Source organism: Monodon monoceros, unplaced genomic scaffold (genome assembly GCF_005190385.1).
Source record: "Monodon monoceros isolate NGI ecotype Baffin Bay Population unplaced genomic scaffold, NGI_Narwhal_1 Super_Scaffold_18, whole genome shotgun sequence".
Taxonomy (NCBI): domain Eukaryota; kingdom Metazoa; phylum Chordata; class Mammalia; order Artiodactyla; family Monodontidae; genus Monodon; species Monodon monoceros.
In genome coordinates, this window is record NW_021703774.1 from 26,483,592 (window position 1) to 26,505,425 (window position 21,834).

The following is a 21,834-nucleotide window of genomic DNA, read 5'->3' on the forward strand; positions in this document are numbered from 1 at the left end:
TTAACTTGGAAGGATGTCCAGATAGTCCTATCTACTTGCTGTACCCCTGAGGAGAGACAGAGAATTTGGGCAGCAGCCCAGGGGCGCACTGACCAGCTTGCCAGGGACCATCACGAACTTTTTGTTATGGGAGGAGATGCATTCCCAAATCAGGAGCCCCATTAGAATGATAATTCCTGGGAGGGAACAGAAGCCAGAAATCACATGATCCAATGGGTATTAGAAGGGATGAGAAAGTATATCAAAAAGCCAGTTAAGGGCTTCCCTAGTGGCACAGTGGTTGGCAGTCTGCCTGCCAATGCAGGGGACACGGGTTCGAGCCCTGGTCTGGGAAGATCCCACATGCCGTGGAGCAACTAAGCCCGTGAGCCACAACTACTGAGCTTGCGCGTCTGGAGCCTGTGCTCCGCAACGGGAGAGGCTGCGACAGTGAGAGGCCCACACGCCGTGATGAAGAGTGGCCCCCGCTCGCCAGAACTGGAGAAAGCCCTCGCACAGAAATGAAGACCCAACACAGCCAAAAATAAATAAATTTAAAAAAAAAAAAAAAAAGCCAGTTAACTATGAAAAGGTTAAAAGAGTGACCCAAGAAGAAAAAGAAAATCCAGCCCTCTTTCAGGGACGGCTTATGGAGGCTTTTAGAAAATTTACTAATATTCAGCTGTCCATCCCCAAGGGTCAATCCCTGCTGGGACAACATTTTATCAGCCAGTACGCTCCTGATATTAGGCGGAAACTCCAGAAGCTACAATTAGGCCCACAAACCCCTATGCCCCAACTCCTAGAGGCGGCCTTTGGGGTACTTAATAATCGAGATCAAGCTGAGGAAGAAGAGAGAACCCAAGGTGAAAACAGGCAGGCCAGGGCTCATGCTAAACTGATAGCTGTTGCTGTCTGTCATGCCGTGTAACCTCAAGGCAACCTAAGGGGGCCAAGGAAGTTTAACCATCTATCCCGCAAGGGGGAACACTTCAAATGTAAGTCAACTGACCACTGGGCCCAAAAGTGCCAAAAAAAAAAAAAAAAAAAAGCCCCCTGGTCCATGCACAGTCTGTAAACAAACAGGTCATTGGAAGTGAGACTTTCCCCTATCCCAAAGGCGAAGTGGGGACTCCCACTCCCAATGCAGCCATGCTGGATGACTGAGGTGGCCCGGGGGTTCTGGCAGCTCCCCTTCACAAGATGTCTATCTCCTTTGAGGAGCCCTGGTGGTCCTTAACATGGCAGGTAAGAAAATCAATTTTTTAATTGTTACGGGAGCCACTTACTCTGTCCTGATCTCTCACACTGGGCTTCTCTCCTCTAAAAGCTGTACAGTGACTGGTGTTGACAGAAAGCCTCACACCCATTACTTTACTGGGCCTCTCACTTGCCAATGTGAACAGCGTTTGATCTCACGCAGCTTTTCAGTTGGGCTTGAGTGTCCTATCCCACTACAGGGGAGAGACCTTCTGGCCTCCCTTGGAACCATATTACAATTAGGAGGCCCCAAGCAGCCCCTTTTCTTGGCTCTAAGACAAATCAGCTGGAAGAACAGGGGTCTAATTCCCAGCCATATTCTACACTAAACCCTGCAGTTTGGGACAAAGGAATCCCTGGGAAGGCTATAAATGCCCAACCTATAAAAATTAGCCTTAAGCCAGAAGTCGCTCATCCTAACAAGAGAAAGTACTATCACATAAAGTTGGAAGCAAAAAAGGGTTTGCAACCCCTCATAAATAAATTCTTAAAACATGGCCTCTTAGTGCCCTGTCAGCCTCCATGCAAAACCCCTATTCTGCCAGTTGTTAAGCCAAATGGGGAATATTGAATGGTACAAGACCTTAGAGCAGTAAATGATACAGTGGTCCCTATGCATCCCCTTGTAGACAATCCTTACAATATATAGTCCAGAAACCTGGAGATGCCAAATGGTTTACTGTGCTTGACCTCAAGGATGCCTGCTTTTGCACCCCAGTTCATCCCTCATTACAGGATCTGTTTGCCTTCAACCCTCACTTGGGCCAAATGCAACAATATACCTGGACAGTATTGCCTCAGGGGTTTTGGGACAGTCCACAAATTGTTCACCCAGGCCCTAGGAAAAGAACTAAGGGAAATACACCTAAAAGAAGAGGCTATTCTACAGTATGTGGATGATATATTAATATGCAGCCACACCATGGAGGCCTCAGATCAGAATACCATAGAAGTCCTTAATTTCCTTGGGGCCTGGGGTTACAGGATATCCCAGAAAAAGGCACAAATTTCAAAACAACAAGTTAAATATCTGGGATATATTATAAACCCTGGAAGTAAACAGTTATCTCCAGATAGAAAACAAGCTATATTAGGCCTAAGTGCTGCAAAGACAAAAAAAGAATCTTTGTACTCCCTTAGGCATGGCAGGATTTTGCAGAATTTGGATCCCAGGATTTGGACTAATGGCTAAGCCTCTATATGAAGCCACTAAAGGCCCAGATACAGAACCATTACTTTGGATGGGGGAAGCAAGAAAAGGCTTTTAATAATATCAAACAGGCCCTCACCAGAGATCCTGCTCTGGGTCTCCCTAATTTAAAAAAGCTATTTACCTTGTACATAGCTGAAAAGCAGGGAACAGCTCTGGGGTCTCCTTGTACAAAAGCTAGGAGAAGCCCCTCAGCCTAGAGGCTATGTTTCCAAACAACTAGATTCCATCGCCCGAGGTTGGCCTGGCTGCCTCTGGGTGGTAGCTGCCACTGCTTTATTAGTGGAAGAAGCTAGCAAGCTTACCTTTGGACAGCCGCTGGAAGTCCAGACCCCTCATCAAGTACAAGGGATTCTGGAGATTAAAGGCCACCATTGGCTAACTGGAGGCCACCTTACTAAGTACCAGGCTTTACTCCTTGACTTCCCAGAGCTAACTCTCAAAAGTTGCCACACCCTCAACCCGGCTACACTGATGCCCGCAGAAAGCCCAGAACTAACACGTTCCTGCCTTAAGACCCTTGACCTGGTTTATGCCTGTAGGCCTGATTTAACAATCCAGGCCATAGAAAACCCTGAGAAAGCATGATTTACTGATGGCAGTAGTTTCATTAAAGATGGAGTCAGTAGGACAGGGTATGCTATTGTGGGTGTTTATAGCGTTACAGAAGCAAAACCTTTGCCACCTAACACCTCAGCCCAGAGGGCTGAGGTAATAGAACTAACTTGATCCTTAACCTTAGGGGAAGGAAAAATTATAAACATATATACAGACTCAAAATATGCCTTCCTTGTTTTACATGTCTAGGCAGCTATCTGGGAAGAAGAGGACTTTTAAATGCAAAAAACTCCCCTGTGAAATACGGAGCTGAGATTTTACATCTCATAGAAGCGGCTCAAAACCAAAACTAGTAGCAGTCATTCACTGCTGCGGGCACCAAAAGGAAAAATCTCAAATTACCCAAGGGAACAACAGGGCAGATTGGGAGGCATAGAAACAGCCCTGATGCCCAGAACAGAAATGGCTTTAATCCCATCCCTTACCCCTTCTAACGTTATACCTAGATACTCAACTTCTAAGGAGACCAGGGCACGAGACAAAGGGAGAACTAAGAGAACAGATGGCTGGTGGCACATACATGAAAAACTGCTCATATCCCTTTCTGAGCAGTGTAAAATTATTAAAGGACTACATGATTCTCTCCATCTGGGGAGGGATCTAGAGTCCCTGCCCAAGGTGGTACTTGACAACTGATTGGCCCTCGATCATCTATTGGCAGAACAAAGAGGGGTGTATGCAATTGCCAATACTTCTTGTTTTGCACATATGTCAACACCTCTTCCCAGGTAGAAACCAACATTGAGGAAATTCGACAACAAGCCACCTGGGTTCAGCAGACAATGAATCACCAATTCTTGCTATTCAATATGGGTGGGGAAATTGAAAACTGCTTATCTAGTTTATTCTCTTGGATTCCACAAGGTATAAAAAACTTTCTGGCAGGAGGTTTTCATTTTCTCATAACCCTTTTCTTTTCAGTCATACTGATTTATGCTATATTTTATCTACTACTCCGTTGTCTTCCCTGCTGTTGTAAACCTGTGACTAAGAATTTTTGGTTCAAGAAGGAGAGCTGGGACCAACAGGTCCAGAACTTCCATTCTAAAAATAGAGCAACATGTTAAACTTTAACCCTGAGGTTAACAAAGTATACACCCAAACAGAATGGCTTCTTGGCAGGGATGACATAGCCTCCCCTGTGTGGTCAACAGTTAAGGAAACCCTCCCAAAGTTAACCTGGTTCCTTTCCTTTCTAAACCCTTTAATGGCTATTGTTGTTCTCCTCCTTTTAAGCCCTGGTTTGTTTAACCTTTTGGTTAAATTTGTGTCTTCTAGGCTCCAACAGTTTGAAGTAAGTCTCATGATGGCACAAGGAATTCAAACCATTCCAGCAGAGAGTGGCCCAGGTCCCTACAGCTCCTTGGGACAGTCAGTGAGGGACTTATACACCTCTAGGGTAGTCTAGGGTCTGCGGCCCCTGTCCAGCAGGAAGAAATTTCAGAAGAATAGAACTTCGGCCCCTTACCCCTTAAGAATAAAGGTGTAGGGCTTCCCTGGTGGTGCAGTCGTTAAGAATCCGCCTGCCAATGCAGGGGACATGCGTTTGAACCCTGGTCAGGGAAGATCCCACATGCCGCGGAGCAACTAAGCCCGTGAGCCACAACTACTGAGCCCACGCTCTAGATCCTGTGAGCCACAACTACTGAATCTCCCGCCTAGAGCCTGTGCTCCGCAACAAGAGAATCCACCGCAATGAGAAGCCCGCCCACTGCCGTGAAGAGTAGCCCCTGCTCGCTTCACCTAGAGAAAGCCCGCGCCCAGCGACGAAGACCCAGTGCAGCCAAAAATAAATAAACTTATTTAAAAAAAAAAAAGAATAAAGGCGTAGAGTCTCTCAGGGGGAGGTGAGACAGGCTGGAACCCGGGACCCTTTGCTGCAGTGATTGCACCTGGACGAACTTCTCCTCAAGCAACAAAATACAAAGGGACTATAAGGGACTAAAAATAACTGCGTGCAGGCACAGTTGGGGCAAATTATGGACAACAAGATACAAAGAGACCAAAAAAAATCCCACTGCCACTTCTGAAGAGCCGAGAGCAAAAGCAGGGTATTGGACATGCCCCCTGCACACATCACCACCAAAGGGGTGGGAAAAACACCTAAGGCACACCTGCGGCCCCCTGGACACACCCCTACCCTCACCCCATATAAGGAACTAGCTCGCGCACCCCGTCGGGGAACCAGCAAGGGAATGTGTTGCTTGTTTTTGGTCCCTCCTGTGGCCGGTGGGCACAGGAGCCCCAATAAAGCCTTGCCTGAATTTCTGGTCTGGACTCTAGTCAATTTCTACTGATTGGGGAAGGCCAAGAACCCTGGTCGGTACCACTGCCTCCCATCATCAGTTGTCTATAGCACTGGTTCCTAACTTGGCTGCACAATGGAATTATCTGGAAGTTTTACAAACTATTGATGCCTGGGACCTTCTCCCTCCCACCAGGAGATTCTGACTTAATTGGTATTGGGTATATCCTGGGCACCTGGATTTTTAGAAGTGATGTAGCTGAGGTTAAAAACCATCAGCCTAACCCCTGTAATTGCCTCCTGACCCTTTGTATTCAATCTTTGCCCTACTCTACTCCCCATCCCACCCCCTTTTTCTTCCTCACAGTTGGAGTCATCTTTTCAAAATGCAATTTTAATCGTGTCACCTCCACCCTCTTTAAAACTTTTCAAAAGTTTCCCATTAATCTCAGGCTAGAGACCCCAAACCCGAAAATGGCCTGTAAAGCCCTCCTTGTTCTGACCTTGCCATCTCTTTAGCCATATCCTTCTTGACCTCTGTGGCCTCCAACACACTCATTTTTTTTGCGATACGCGGGCCTCTCACTGTTGTGGCCTCTCCCGTTGCGGAGCACAGGCTCCGGACGCGCAGGCTCAGCGGCCGTGGCTCACGGGCCTAGCCGCTCCGCGGCATGTGGGATCTTCCCGGACCGGGCCACGAACCCGTGTCCCCTGCATCGGCAGGCGGACTCTCAACCACTGCGTCACCAGGGAAGCCCCCACACTCATTGTTTTTTTTAGTTCTTCAAACATGTCATGCTCTTACCACAGTGCCTTTGCATATGCTGCACCCTCTGTGAAGCTCTTCCCCTGTTCCTTGCTTAGTTAACTTTTAGCTCATCTTTCAGCTCTCAACTTATCCTTTCTCTGACCTGTTATATGCTCCTATAGCACCACATAAATTCTGCTTCATAGGATTTATGACAGGTGAAATTTTATGCTTATTTCTATGCTGGTTCCCCACCGAAGCTCCTTGAATATAGAAACTTTGTGTCTATTTCTGCTTCGCATGGTGTTGATGAAACCTTGCACACTGATTGGCATATAGTTAGGCTCTCAAATTAGTTACTGAAGGAATATGTATGAATGAATGAAAATGTGCTTGACATCAGATCTATCAGTGAGTTCAACTGATGTAAGCTCCAAAATATCTCTGGAACCCATTTGTCCCTTTTCATCTTCCCTGCTGGTCTGAACCACCATCACCTCTGGTCTCAACTACTAAACAGTTTCCTCACTGGTCTGCAAGCCCTCCCTCTTGTTCCTCTCCAAACAGTGTCTTAATGGCAGGCAGACTGATCTTTTTAAAATACAAATGATATGCCACTCCTCTGTTCAAAATTATTCCAAGTCTTTCCATTGTTCTTGGAATAGAATCCAAACATCTTACCACTCTCACCCTCACTGACTACCCACCAAACTACACTGGCCTCCTTTCTGTTCCTCAAACATGCCAAGCCCTTTCCAGCTTTCAGGCTTCAGCACTTACTGTTTCTTTTTCCTGAAATGCTCTTTACATGATTTTTTCTTATTTTGCAGGGCTCAGCGAAAACTGCATAGGGGTTTTCCCTGACTGCACTATTAAAAGTAACATCCCCTGGCTACACTCACCACTCTGTTTACTTCCCTTATAGCACTACTACAATCTAAAATTGAAAAAAAAAAGCAGTACTCGGTTACGCTCCATATTCCCCACCAGAATGTCAGCTCCATGAAAGCAGATGTCTTGTCTATCCCGGTCACTGCACCCCCAGCAGACAGCACAGTGTCTAGTTTGTACCAGGTGCTCAATCAATGACTGTCATCTTATGATTGCCAGCTTCCAAGATGGACCCCAGTGATTCTCACCCCCTGGTATCCGTGCCTTGGGTCCTTTCCTGCCACACTGCTTCAGGGCTGAGTGTTGTGTGACTTTTGAACCTAAGACTTTTGAACCTAAGCCATAAAAGGCATTGCAGTTCCCAACTTTATCTCAGATTACTCATTCTAGGGGAAGCTAACTGCCATGCCATCAGGACGCTCAGCCTGGAGAGGCCCACCTGGAAAAGCATTGAGGCCTCAGTCCCCAGCCAGCCTGCGACAACCCTGTGAGTAGTCATACCTGACAACTATGTGAGTGAGTCACCTTGAGGGTGGGTGCTCTAGCCCCAGCTGAGCCTTCAGAGGATGAAGCGCTCACTGACACTGAATGTTACCTTGAGAAAGACTCTAAGCCAGAGCGGCCCACCTGAGCAGTCCTCAAATCCTAACCCACCAAAACCATGAGAGATAAAAAGCATCATCATTGATGTTTTAAGTCACTAAGTTTTGGAATGATTTGTTTCCGCACAATAGATAACTAACATACACACAATCAATGAGTCAATGAATGGAGCAATGAATATTTCAACATAAATTTTCTCTTGAATCAGTCAGGCTTCAAACCTCACTAAGTAGGGCACTAGCCAATTCTGTCTTCTCGTGTTGCCTAGCCTACACTTTCCAGTACCATATTTTCAATTGTATACAGATCCCAACTTGACACTTCTTCTGCCTAAAACCATTATTTATATCAGAGGCACCAACAATCTTGCAGTAGAAGTGGGAGGCTGTGCAATTAGCTTTAATTTCTCTCCTGTGAATTCTCTACCAGTACTGTCGTTTCTCTCTCCTGATGCTTTGCCATATGAGTTTTCTTCCCATTTCCCATGAAACTTCCTCAGTTCACTTTAAGAGCAAGGTCTGGGAGTGTGACATCTCCAGACATGACCTAGACTGATGACTTACCAGTTGCTTGCTTGAGTAGGTTTCTAAGTCTCTAAGCCTCCGTTTCCTCTTCTGCTAAATGAGGTTAATAACAATACCTACTTCATGGGGGCAATACAACTCACGGCAACCCTGAGTGTGACACATGTATGAGTAAATCACTTAGCGCAGTTTGGGGCACATGACAGATATTTTCAATTCTAGCAAGTATCCTAAAACGTAGACTTGAGTCTCTATTTTACAGACACAAAAAGGTTCAGAAAAGTCAAGTGTCTTGCCCAACACCACACAGCTAGAATCTGCCAGGCCTGTAGCCCTCCAAGGCCTGGATTCTGATCACTGCCTCTCACTACTCCATCCCGCGGTTCTGCCATGGCCTCCCAGCTGCTCTTCTCACCTGCCAGTTGTGTCTTCTCCCACCCATGCTAAGCAGCCTGACAGACTAACATCCTCTGAAGCTGACCGGGTCGCTCCCTGGACTCTGATCCTACAACGGTTCTGATTGTCCAAATTCAACTTTCCAGACTCCTGCAGCTCCTCTGACTGTCCACATTTTCCTTCCCACTTCCTCGTTCTGCCTTGCCCAGTCAGCCAGGTCCTCATAGCTGGATTCCCCGCTGCTCTCCCAGACCTCACACACCTCTCAAACTTCTTCTCATCCGCTGCCTCTGGTATGTCGCCCTGTTTCTTCTTTCCCATGCACATCTCATCTGTCAAGACCGAGCTTAGTCCCCACTAGTGCATGCTGCTTTCCTGGCTCTTCTAGGCCCCAGTGACGTCATCTTTCAACTCCTGCTGCTCTACTTGGTACTTAATCACTCTCTGATAGGTTGACTGTTGCCTCATCTTCCCAATTAGCTTGTGAGCTCCCTGATGCTGAGTTCATAGTCTGGACTTTTACCTCCTCCCATGGCACCTAGCCCAGGTATTTGCTTTGCTAGACGTTAACTTTGTTCTATAGGTTTGGAAAGAATTAGGAATTGTCTTCTAAAATAAGCAAGGGAGAAACCTTTTGTGTCTGCCTGACAAGACTTCCGCATAGCAGAGGAATTGTAAAGAAGTGTTTACTATCACTTTGGAAACTAGAGGCCACCTAGAGTCCCTCATACAAAGGAAAACAGATTTCACACTCAGTCTCAAGAAATTGCTTCGGCTGTTCTACAGGGACAGGAGCCCCACTAACACTTCCGGACCACCCCTTCTTTCCAAGCTCTCCTCAGCCCCCGCAGTGCCCCCCACCCCACGGCTGGCTCCCTTTAACATGACCTTCCTACAAGAGGGAGGGGATATGGGGATATATGTATACGTATAGCTGATTCACTTTGTTATACAGCAGAAACTAACACAACATTATAAAGCAATTATACTCCAATAAAGATGTGACAAAAAACCAACAACATAACCCTCCTAAGGTCCCCTGCCTGTGGGACCCTAACTCCTACCACCCTCCTCCAAATGACTTAATCTCAGCTCTCACCCTCCTCCCCATTCCCTCAGCTCACTCTCTTCTCAGGCTCCAACCTTCTCTCACCTCCCAGAAACCAGGTTTGCCCTTATCCCACACTCCTCCAGTCAATCTCTGGCCCCAATCCCAGCTTCATCCATTACCACCCCTATGCCTGGCTCAACTCCCTAGGATCTGCCTGGTCCTGCTGGGTCCCCACTCTTTCTGATTGCTGTCATTTGCTGTCCCCTCAGGACCTGAGTCCCAGCCCTGCTCTGGCATCCCATCCAGGCTGCAGCTCTTTTCTCAGGAGAGACAAGAAGGAGGGCAGATTCTTCCCATTCCTCCCCACCATCCTTCTACTAGTTTTCTTATTTTTAATTTTAAGATAAAAGGTGGCTCGCTTTAAAGAAAACTGTTGAATAAATAGTAGTACAAGTGATTCTCAGCTGTGACAGAGGCAATATAGCTTAAAGGTCCAGCACAGAGCTTGGCCTGGGGCTGAATTCTGCTTCTCCTAGGTACTGTGATTTGGGGCTAGTTAATTAACTGTCTCTGCAACTTGGTCACTATTTACAGTGACCAAGAAATAATAGCATTTACCTCAGAGAGCTGTTAGAAGAACAAAATATGTGCCTGCCACACTGTCAGAGCCTCAGAAATATTGGGGTTTACTCATTTAGAAAGTCTGTCAACAAAGGAATCCATTCCGTGACTAAAATCCAAAGTGTCAGTGACTACAGAAATACAGGTAATGTTTCAGGTCATGTCCATGTGTACCCCCCAGGGTCATATCTGTGGGGGGCCTCGGCCCCTTAGTACTCTCACACAGGCTGCAGCATGGAGAAATACTACATAGGGAATTTAGAATTTTTGAAACACACCTCCAGTTATCAAATAATTGTCAGAAATCCATTTAAAATAGGAGAATGAGGGGGGAAAATTCCTCTAACAATATGTTTAGGCACAATAACAAATTTGTCAAGTGATAAAGTGCTCTGAGGAGTGGTCAGACTCAAGTTTGCTTCCTACCAAGGACATTTATGAATTTTCAGCCTTAAAGTCTCCTGTACAAGGAGCTAGGGGAGGAGGAAAGGAGGAAGCGGTCTGGGGGCAGCTCTCTAAATCCTTCTTCCTGCACCCAGACACACATGCATCCCCCTCCCCCACAATGTGACTGGTCCCAGACATACTCCCTGAGACAGCAAGCCCATGGGAGATGCTCCTCTGTGGCCCAGGCAAGGTTTTGCTCTCAGAGAGTAAGAACACTTGATCTGACTTACCCATCTTGTAAAGTGGCAAAGAATAGTCTCTTTGGTACGTAGTTTCTTTATACCATGGTTCGGCAGGCTTTGAATGTCTTCGAAAACAAATGTATTGAATGAGAGTTTGTTGGTCTAATTGAGGCTGATACTGACTTTTTCTCTTACGTGGAATTTCCAAGTCTATGAGAGGTCTAAATGAAAATAAAAACAGCTTGCTGAATACCCATCCAGTAGAAGAAAAGCATTCCACTTTCTTATCAGCTGAAATCCATTCCCTAAAAGTGGCCAGGAGGCTACAAAGATAGTATTGGCAAGACTCCATAACTCCAAGGCTAGCCCTAGCAAAATTATCAGTAGATGGTTCAAGGATTCCAGACCCTGTTCTTCCCTTTAACGTACCTCCTCCCTCCCAATCACAGGTCACAGAAGGTGACCTGCATCAAAACTTCCTCTGGATCTGCCTACGCATGGCTACTTCCCATACTCCAGATCTTCCCAATGCCCTTTTGCAATGTAACTTTTCTGTGGATATTTGGTTCCCTCAAGGAACTAATGCGTTCTTTTGACCAGAAAGAAAACCATTATGGTGCATATTGGTGTTTGATGAACCTGAAATTGGTTACAACCTTCTTGCACCCTCCACTTAAGTGAGAACCCTATGAAAGAAAAGGTAAAGAAGAATCAAAATGTTGTGGTGGAATATCTTCACATACTTGTGGGAGTATACATTCACTGTTGCAACTTGTTTGAGAAGACTTTGGTGATATGTATTAAACCTTTAAACTGTGTATATATTTTGTCCTAGAAACCCAGAATTTAGGAATATCAACAAAGACTTAGCTCTAAGAATGCTTGTCAAAGTATTTTTATGATAATAAAAGGAGTGGAAACAACTTTCATGTGGAAAAATATAGGGAATTATTTAGACAATGATACAGAGATATACAGAAATACCATGCCACCATTAAAGTGATGCTGTAGAATTATAATATTTGAGATGGGAAAAAAGTCCACAATATATTATATTTAAAGAAAGATTTCAATTGAATTGTACACTTTAAATGGATGAATGGTATAGTATGAATTATCTCAATAAAGCTGTTATACAAAAAGTGGTTTCAATCAACAAAATATTAGCAAACAGAATTCAACAAAACATTTAAAGGCTCATACACCATGATCAAGTGGGGTTTATTCCAGGGATACAAGGATGGTTCAACATTCACAAATCAATCAATGTGATACACCACATTAACAGAATAAAAGAGAAAAATCATGTTATCATTTTGACAGATACACAAGAAGCATTTGACAAAATTCAGCATCCATTTATGATTAAAACTTTCAACAAACTGGGTATAGAGGGAACATACTCCAACATAATAAAGGCCATATATGTCAAGCCCACAGCTCACATCATACTCAATGATGACATGCTTTTCCTCTAAGATCAGGAACCAGACAAGGATGTCCACTGTCTCCACTTTTATTCAACATAGTATTGAAAGTCCTATCCAGAGTAATTAGGCAAGAAAAAGAAATAAAACACATCCAAATAGGAAAGGAAGAAATAAAACTGCATTTATTTGCAGATCACATGATCTTATATATAAAAAACCCTAAAAATGTTATCAAATAGCTGTTAGAACTAATAAATAAGTTCAGTAAATTTGCAGGATACAAAATTAATATAAAAATATCTATTGTGTTTCTTCTATACACTAATAAAGAATTATCTGGCAGAGAAATTAAGAAAACAATCCCATTTTCAATTTCATCAAGACAACAAAATACTCAGAAATAAATTTAACCAAGGAGGTGAAAGGCCTGTATACTGTAGATATAAGACACTGATGAAAGAAATGGAAGAAAACACAAATAAATGGAAAGATATTCCATGCTCATACATTGGAAGTATTAATATTGTAAAAATTTCCACACTATCAAAGCAATCTACAGATTCAATGCAATGCCTATCAAAATTCCAATGGCATGTTTTCATAGAAATCAAACAAACAATTCTAAAATTTGTATGGAATCACCAAAGACCCCAGATAGCCAAAGCAGTCCTGAGGAAGAAGAACAAGGCTGGAGATATCACATTTCCTGATTTTAAACTGTATTACAAAGCTATAATAATCAAAACTAGTATAGTATTGGCATATAAATGGATACATAGATTAATGGAACAGAATAGTGAGCCCATAAATAAACCAAAGCATATACAGTCAATTAATTTATGACAAATGAGCCAAAGTATACAATGGGAAAAGAATAGTGTCTTCAGTAAAGTGTGCTGGGAAAATTGGACAGCCACATTCAACAGAATGAAACCAGATCCCTATCTTATACCATTCACAAAATGGGTTAAAGATTTTAATGTAAGACCTGAAATCATAAAACTCTTAGAAGAAAACACAGGGAGTAAGCTTTTGACAGCAGTGTTGGCAATGATTTTTTGGATTTGACACCAAAAACAGGCAACAACAACAACAAAAATAAATATCAAACTAAAAAGCTTCTGCACAGCAAAGGAAACCATCAACAAAATGAAACAGCAACCTACAGAATGGGAAAAAATAATTATCAATCATATATCTGATAAGGAGTTAATATCCAAAATATGTAAAGAATTCATACTACTCAATAACCAAAAAAAAAAAAAAACCCTGAAAGGAATACAAAACAAACCAAAAAAACCTATTCAATTAAAAAATGGGCAGAGAGACTGAATAGACTTTTTTTTCCACAGAAGACTTGTAGATGGCCAACAGGTATGTGAAAATGTGCTCAGTATCACTAATCATTAGAGAAATGCAAATCAAAACCACAATGAGATATCACCTCACACCTGTCAGAGTGGCTATCACCAAAAAGACTACAAATAGGGCTTCCCTGGTGGCGCAGTGGTTGAGAGTCCGCCTGCCAATGCAGGGGACACGGGTTCGTGCACCTGTCCGGGAGGATCCCACGTGCCGCAGAGCGGCTGGGCCCGTGAGCCATGGCCGCTGAGCCTGCGCGTCTGGAGCCTGTGCTCCGCAACGGGAGAGGCCACAACAGTGAGAGGCCTGCGTACCGCAAAAAAAAAAAAAAAAAAAAAAAAAAATGATACAGATAGCAGGTGTTAGCAAGGATGTGGAGAAAAAGAAATCCTCATGCACTGTTGGCGGGAATGTAAACTGGTTACAGGCACTATGGAAAACAGTATGGAGATTCCTCAAAAAGCTAAAAATAGAACCAGCATATGATCCAGCAATTCCACTTCTGGGTATTTATCCAAAGGAAACAAAATCACTATTTCGAAAAGATATCAGCACTCCCATGTTCATTGCAGCATTATTTACAATGGCCAACACATTGAAACAACCTAAGTGTCCATTGACAAATGAATAGATAAAAAATATGTGGACTATGTATGATATATTAATATCAATTATAATAATTAATCAATATTAAATATAATAATTAAATATAAGAGTATTCATTGTGTGTGTGTGCGTGTATATATATATATATATATATATATATATATACTGTGAAATACTATTCAGCCTAAAAAAGAAGAAAAGCCTGGAGAGACCTTCAAGATGGTGGAGGAGTAAGATGTGGAGATCACCTTCCTCCCCACAAATACATCAGAAATACATCTCCATGTGAAACAACTCCTACAGAACACCTACTGAATGCTGGCAGAAGACCTCAGGCTTCCCAAAAGGCAAGAAACTCCCCACATACTTGGGTAGGGCAGAAGAAAAAAGGCAAAACAGAGACAAAAGGATAGGGATGGGACGCGCACCTCTGGGAGGGAGCTGTGAAGGAGGAAAAGTTTCCACACACTAGGAAGCCCCTTCACTGGTGGAGACGGTGGGTGGCGGGGGTGGAAGGTTTGGAGCTACCGAGGAGAGTGCGGCAACAGTGATGCAGAGGGCAAAGAGGAGAGATTCCTGCACAGAGGATCGGTGCCAACCAGCACTCACCAGCCTGAGAGGCTTGTCTGCTCACTCGCCAGGGCAGGTGGGGGCTGGGACCTGAGGCTCCGGCTTCGGAGGTTGGATCCCAAGGAGAGGGCTGGAGTTGGCCATGTGAACACAGCCTGAAGGGGGCTAGTGCATCACAGCTAGCCGGGAAGGAGTCCAGGAAAAAGCTTAGAACTGCCTAAGAGGCAAGAAACCATCGTTTTGGGGTGCACGAGGAGAGAGGATTCAGAGCACCGCCTAAACGAGCTCCAGAGACAGGCGCGAGCCGCGGCTATCAGCACGGACACCAGAGACGGGCATGAGACGCTAAGGCTGCTGCTGCAGCCACCAAGAAGCCTGTGTGCAAGCACAGGTCACTATCCACACCTCCCCTCCCAGGAGGCTGTGCACCCGCCACTGCCAGGGTCTCGTGATCCAGGGACAACTTCCTCAGGAGAGCACACGGTGTGCCTCAGGCTGGTACAATGTCACGCTGACATCTGCCGACGCAAGCTTGCCCTGCATCACCTACCCCTCCCTCCCCCCGGCCTCAGTGAGCCAGAGCCCCCTAATCAGCTGCTCCTTTAACCCCGTCCTGTCTGAGCAAAGAATAGATGCTCTCAGGTGACCTACACGCAGAGGCAGGGCCAAATCCAAACCTGAACCCCAGCAGCTGTGCAAACAAAGAAGAGAAAGGGAAATCTCTCCCAGCAGCCTCAGGAGCAGATTAAATCTCCACAATCAACTTGATGTACCCTGCATCTCTGGAATATCTGAATAGACAGCGAGTCATTCCAAAATTGAGGTGGTGGACTTTAGGAGCAACTGTAGACTTGGGGTTTGCTTTCTGCATCTAATTTGTTTCTGGTTTTATGTTTATCTTAGTTTAGTATTTAGAGATTACTATCATTGGTAGATTTGTTTATAGATTTGGTTGCTCTCTTCCTTTCTTTTTTAATATATAGATACGTATAGGTTTTTCCTTTTTCTCTTTTTGTGAGTGTGTATCTGTATGCTTCTTTGTGTGATTTTGTCTGTATAGCTTTGCTTTTACCATTTGTCCTAGAATTCTGTCTGTCCATTTTTTTTTTTTTTAGTATCGCTTTCAGTGCTTGTTATGATTGGTGGATTTGTTTTTTGGTTTGATTGCTCTCTTCTTTCTTTTTTACTTTTTAATAATTTTTTAATTTAATAATTTTCTTTCTCTCTCTCTTTCTTTCTTTCCTTCTTTCTTTCTTTTTTCCTTCTTTCCTTCTTTCTTTCTTTCTTTCTTTCTTTTCTTTCTTTCTTTCTTTCTTCCTTCCTTCCTTCTTTCTTTCTTTCTTTCTTTCTTTCTTTCTTTCTTTCTTTCTTTCTTTCTTTCTTTCTTTCTTTTCTTTCTTTCTTTCTCCCTTTTCTTCTGAGCAGTGTGGCTGACAGGGTCTTGATGTTCTGGCCAGGTGTCAGGGCTGTCCCTCTGAGGTGGGAGAGCCGAGTAGAGGACATTGGTCCACCAGAGACCTCCCAGCTCAAGGTAATATCAAACAAAGAAAGCTCTCCCAGAGATCTCCATCTCAACGCTAAGACTCAACTCGCCTCAATGACCAGCAAGCTCCACTGCTGGACACCCTATGCCAAACAACTACCAAGACAGGAACACAACCCCACCCATTAGCAGAGAGGCTGCCTAAAATCATAATAAGGTCACAGACACCCTAAAACACACCACCGGACGCGGTCCTGTCCACCAGAAAGACAAGATCCAGCCTCATCCACCAGAACACAGGCACCAGTCCCCTCTACCAGGAAGCCTACACAATCTACTGAACCAACCTTAGCCACTAGGGGCAGACACCAAAAACAAAGGGAACTACGAACCTGCAGCCTGAGGAAAGGAGACCCCAAACACAGTAAGTTAAGCAAAATGAGAAGACAGAGAAATACACAGCAGATGAAGGAGCAGGGTAAAAACCCACCAAGCCAAACAAATGAAGAGGAAATAGGCAGTCTACCTTAAAAAGAATTCAGAGTAATGATAGTAATGATGATCCACAATCTTGGAAATAGAATGGAGAAAATACATGAAACATTTAACAAGGACCTAGAAGAACTAAAGAGCAAATAAACAATGATGAACAACACAATAAATGAAATTAAAAATTCTCTGGAAGGAATATAGCAGAATAACTGAAGCATAAGAACAGATAAGTGACCTGGAAGATAACATAGTGGAAATAACTACTGCAGAGCAGAATAAAGGAAAAAGAATGAAAAGAATTGAGGACAGTCTCAGAGGTCTCTGGGGCAACATCAAACACACCAACATTCGAATTATAGGGGTCTCAGAAGATGAAGAGAAAAAGAAAGGGACTGAGAAAATATTTGAAGAGATTATAGTTGAAAACTTCCCTAATATGGGAAAGGAAATAGTCAATCAAGTCCAGGAAACACAGAGAGTCCCATACAGGAGAAATCCAAGAAGAAACATGCCAAGACACATATTAATCAAAATATCAAAAATTAAAAACAAATAAAAAATATTAAAAGCAGCAAGGGGGTAAAACAACAAATAACATACAAAGGAATCCTCATAAGGTTAACAGCTGATCTTCCAGCAGAAACTCTGCAAGCCACAAGGGAGTGGAAGGACATATTTAAAGTGATGAAAGGGAAAAACCTACAACCAAGATTACTCTACCAGCAAGGATCTCATTCAGATTTGATGGAGAAATTAAAAACTTTACAGACAAGCAAAAGCTAAGAAAATTCAGCACCACCAAACCAGTATTAAAACAAATGCTAAAGGAACTTCTCTAGGCAGAAAACACAAGATAAGGAAAAGACCTACATTAACAAACCCAAAACAATTAAGAAAATGGGAATACGAACATACATATTGATAACTACCTTAAATGTAAATGGTTTAAATGCTCCCACCCAAAGACATCGACTGGCTGAATGGATACAAAAACAAGACCTGTATATATGCTGTCTGCAAGAGACCCACTTCAGACCTAGGGACACATACAGACTGAAAGTGAGGGGATGGAAAAAGATATTCCATGCAAATGGAAATCAAAAGAAAGCTGGAGTAGCAACTCTCATATTAGACAAAATAGGCTTTAAAATAAAGACTATTACAAAAGACAAAAAAGGACACTAGATAATGATCAAGGGGTCAATCCAAGAAGATACAATTGCTGGAGCATTGAGGTGCTCCAACATAGGAGCACCACAATACATAAGGCAAATGCTAACAGCCATAAAAGGGGAAATAGACGTAACATAATCATAGCAGGAGACTTTAACAGCCCACTTTCACCAAAGGACAGATCATCCAGAATGAAGATAAATAAGGAAACACAAGGTTTAAATGATACATTAAACAAGATGGAGTTAATTGATATTTACAGGACATTCCATCCAAAAACAGCAGAATACACTTTCTTCTCAAGTGCTCATGGAACATTCTCCAGGATAGATCATATCTTGGGTCCCAAATCAAACCTCAGTAAACTTAAGAAAATTGAAATTAATCAAGTATCTTTTCCAACCACAATGCTATGAGACTAGATATTAGTTACAGGAAAAAATCTGTAAAAAATACAAACACATGGAGGGTAAACAATACACTACTTAATAATTGAGATTACACTGAAGAAATCAAAGAGGAAATCAAAAAATACCTAGAAACAAATGACAATGAAAACACGACGACCCAAAACATGGGATGCAGCAAAAGCAGTTCTAAGAGGGAAGTTTATAACAATACAATCTGACCTCAAGAAACAAGAAACATCTCAAATAAACAACTTAACCTTACACCTAAAGCAATTAGAGAAAGAAGAACAAAAAAACCCCCAAAGTTAGTGGAAGGGAAGAAATCATAAAGATCAGATCAGAAATAAATGAAAAAGAAATGAAGGAAACAATAGCAAAGATCAATAAAAGTAAAAGCTGGTTCTTTGAGAAGATAAACAAAATTGATAAGCCATTAGCCAGACTCATCAAGAAAAAAGGGAGAAGACTCAAATCAATAGAATTAGAAATGAAAAAGGAGAACTAACAACTGACACTGCAGAAATACAAAGGATCATGAGAGATTATTACAAGCAATTATATGCCAATAAAATGGACAACCTGGAAGAAATGGACAAATTCTTAGCAAAGCACAACCTTACGAGACTGAACCAGGAAGAAAGAGAAAATATAAACAGACCAATCACAAGCACTGAAAAAGAGACTGTGATAAAAAATTTTCCAACAAACAAAAGCCCAGGACCAGATGGCTACACAGGCGAATTCTATCAAATATTTAGAGAGGAGTTAACACCTATCCTTCTCAAACTCTTCCAAAATATAGCAGAGGGAGGAACACTCCCAAACTCATTCAATGAGGCCACCATCACCCTGATATCAAAACCAGACACATATATCACAAAGAAAGAAAACTACAGGCCAATAACAATGATGAACGCAGTTGCAAAAATCCTCAACAAAATACTAGCAAACAGAATCCAACAGCACATTAAAAGGATCATAGACCATGATCAATTGGTATTTATCCCAGGAATGCAAGCGTTCTTCTATATACACAAGTCAATCAATGTGATACACCATATTAACAAATTGAAGGAGAAAAACCATATGATCATCTCAACAGATGCAGAAAAAGCTTTCAACAAATTCACCACCCATCTATGATAGAAACCCTCCAGAAAGTAGGCATAGAGCGAACTTACCTCAGCATAATAAAGGCCATATATGACAAACCCATAACCAACATCGTTCTCAATGGTGAAAAACTGAAACCATTTCCATTAAGATCAGGAACAAGACAATGTTGTCCACTCTCAGCACTATTATTCAACAGTTTTGGAAGTTTTAGCCACATAAATCAGAGAAGTAAAAGAAATAAAAGGAATCCAAATCAGAAAAGAAGTGATGCTCACTGTTTGCAGATGACATGATACTATACATAGAGACTCCTAAAGATGCTACCAGAAAACTACTGGAGCTAATCAATGAATTCGGTAAAGTAGCAGGATACAAAATTAATGCACAGAAATCTCTCCCATTCCTATACACTAATGATGAAAAATCTGAAAGAGAAATGAAGGAAACACTCACATTTACCATTGCAACAAAAAGAATAAAATAGCTAGGAATAAACCTACTTAAGGAGACAAAAGACCTGTATGCAGAAAACTATAAGACACTGATGAAAGAAATTAAAGATGATACAAACAGATGGAGAGATATACCATGTTCTTGGACTGGAAGAATCAACATTGTGGAAATGACTATACTACCTAAAACAATCTACAGATTCAATGCAATCCCCATCAAACTACCAATGACATTTTTCACAAAACTAGAACAAAAAATTTCACAGTTTGTATGGAAACACAAAAGACCCCCAATAGCCAAAGCAATCTTAAGAAATAAAAATGGAGCTGGAGAAATCAGGCTCCCTGACTTCAGACTATACTGCAAAGCTACAGTAATCAAGACAGTATGGCACTGGCACAAAAAGAGAAATATAGATCAATGGAACAGGATAGAAAACCCAGAGATAAACCCACGAACCTATGGTCACCTTATCTTTGATAAAAGAGGCAAGAATATACAATGGAGAAAAGACAGCCTCTTCAATAATTGGTGCTGGGAAAACTGGACAGCTACATGTAAAAGAATGAAATTAGAACACTCCCTAACACCATACACAAAAATAAACTCAAAATGGATTAAAGACCTAAATGTAAGGCCAGGCAATATCAAACTCTTAGAGGAAAACATAGGCAGAACACTCTATGACATAACTCACAGCAAGATCCTTTTTGACCCACCTCTTAGAGAAATGGACATAAAAACAAAAATAAAGAAATGGGACCTACCTAATGAAACTTAAAAACTTTTTCACAGCAAAGGAAACCATAAACAAGTTGAAAAGACAACGCTCAGAATGGAGAAAATATTTGCAATTGAAGCAACTGACAGAGGATTAATCTCCAAAATTTACAAGCAGCTCATGCAGCTCAATATCCAAAAAACAAACAACCTAATCCAAAAATGGGCAGAAGACCTAAATAGACATTTCTCCAAACAAGATATACAGATGGCTAACAAACACATGAAAAGATGCTCAACATCACTAATTATCAGAGAAATGCAAATTAAAAATACAATGAGGTATCACCTCTCACCAGTCAGAATGGCCATCATCAAAAATTCTACAAACAGGGAGGGAGGGATACGCAAGAGGGAAGAGATATGGGAACATATGTATATGTATAACTGATTCACTTTGTTAAAAAGCAGAAACTAACACACCACTGTAAAGCAATTATACTCCAATAAAGATGTAAAAAAAAAATCTACAAACAATAAATGCTGGAGAGGGTGTGGAGAAAAGGGAACCCTCTTGCACTGTTGGCGGGAATGTAAATTGATACAGCCACTATGGAGAACAGTATGGAGGTTCCTTAAAAAATGAAAAATAGAACTACCTTATGACCCAGCAATCCCACTACTGGTCATATACCCTGAGAAAACCATAATTCAAAAAGAGTCATGTACCACAATATTCATTGCAGCACTATTTAGAATAGCCAGGACATGGAAGCAACCCTAGTGTCCATTGACAGATGAATGGATAAAGAAGATGTGGCACATATATACAATGGAATATTCGTCATAAAAAGAAACGAAATTGAGTTATTTGTAGTGAGGTGGATGGACCTAGAGTCTGTCATACAGAGTGTAGTAAGTCAGAAAGAGAAAAACAAATACTGTATGCTAACACATATATATGGAATCTAAAAAAAAAAAAAAAACGGTTCTGAAGAACCTAGGGGCAGGACAGGAATAAAGACGCAGATGTAGAGAATGAACTTGAGGACACGGGGAGGGGGAAGGGTAAGCTGGGATGAAGTGAGAGAGTGGCATGGACATATATACACTACCAAATGTAAAATAGATAGCTAGTGGGAAGCAGCCACATAGTGCAGGGAGAGCAGCTTGGTGCTTTGTGACCACCAAGAGGGGTGGGATAGGGTGGGTGGGAGGGAGACATAAGAGGGAGGAGATAAGGG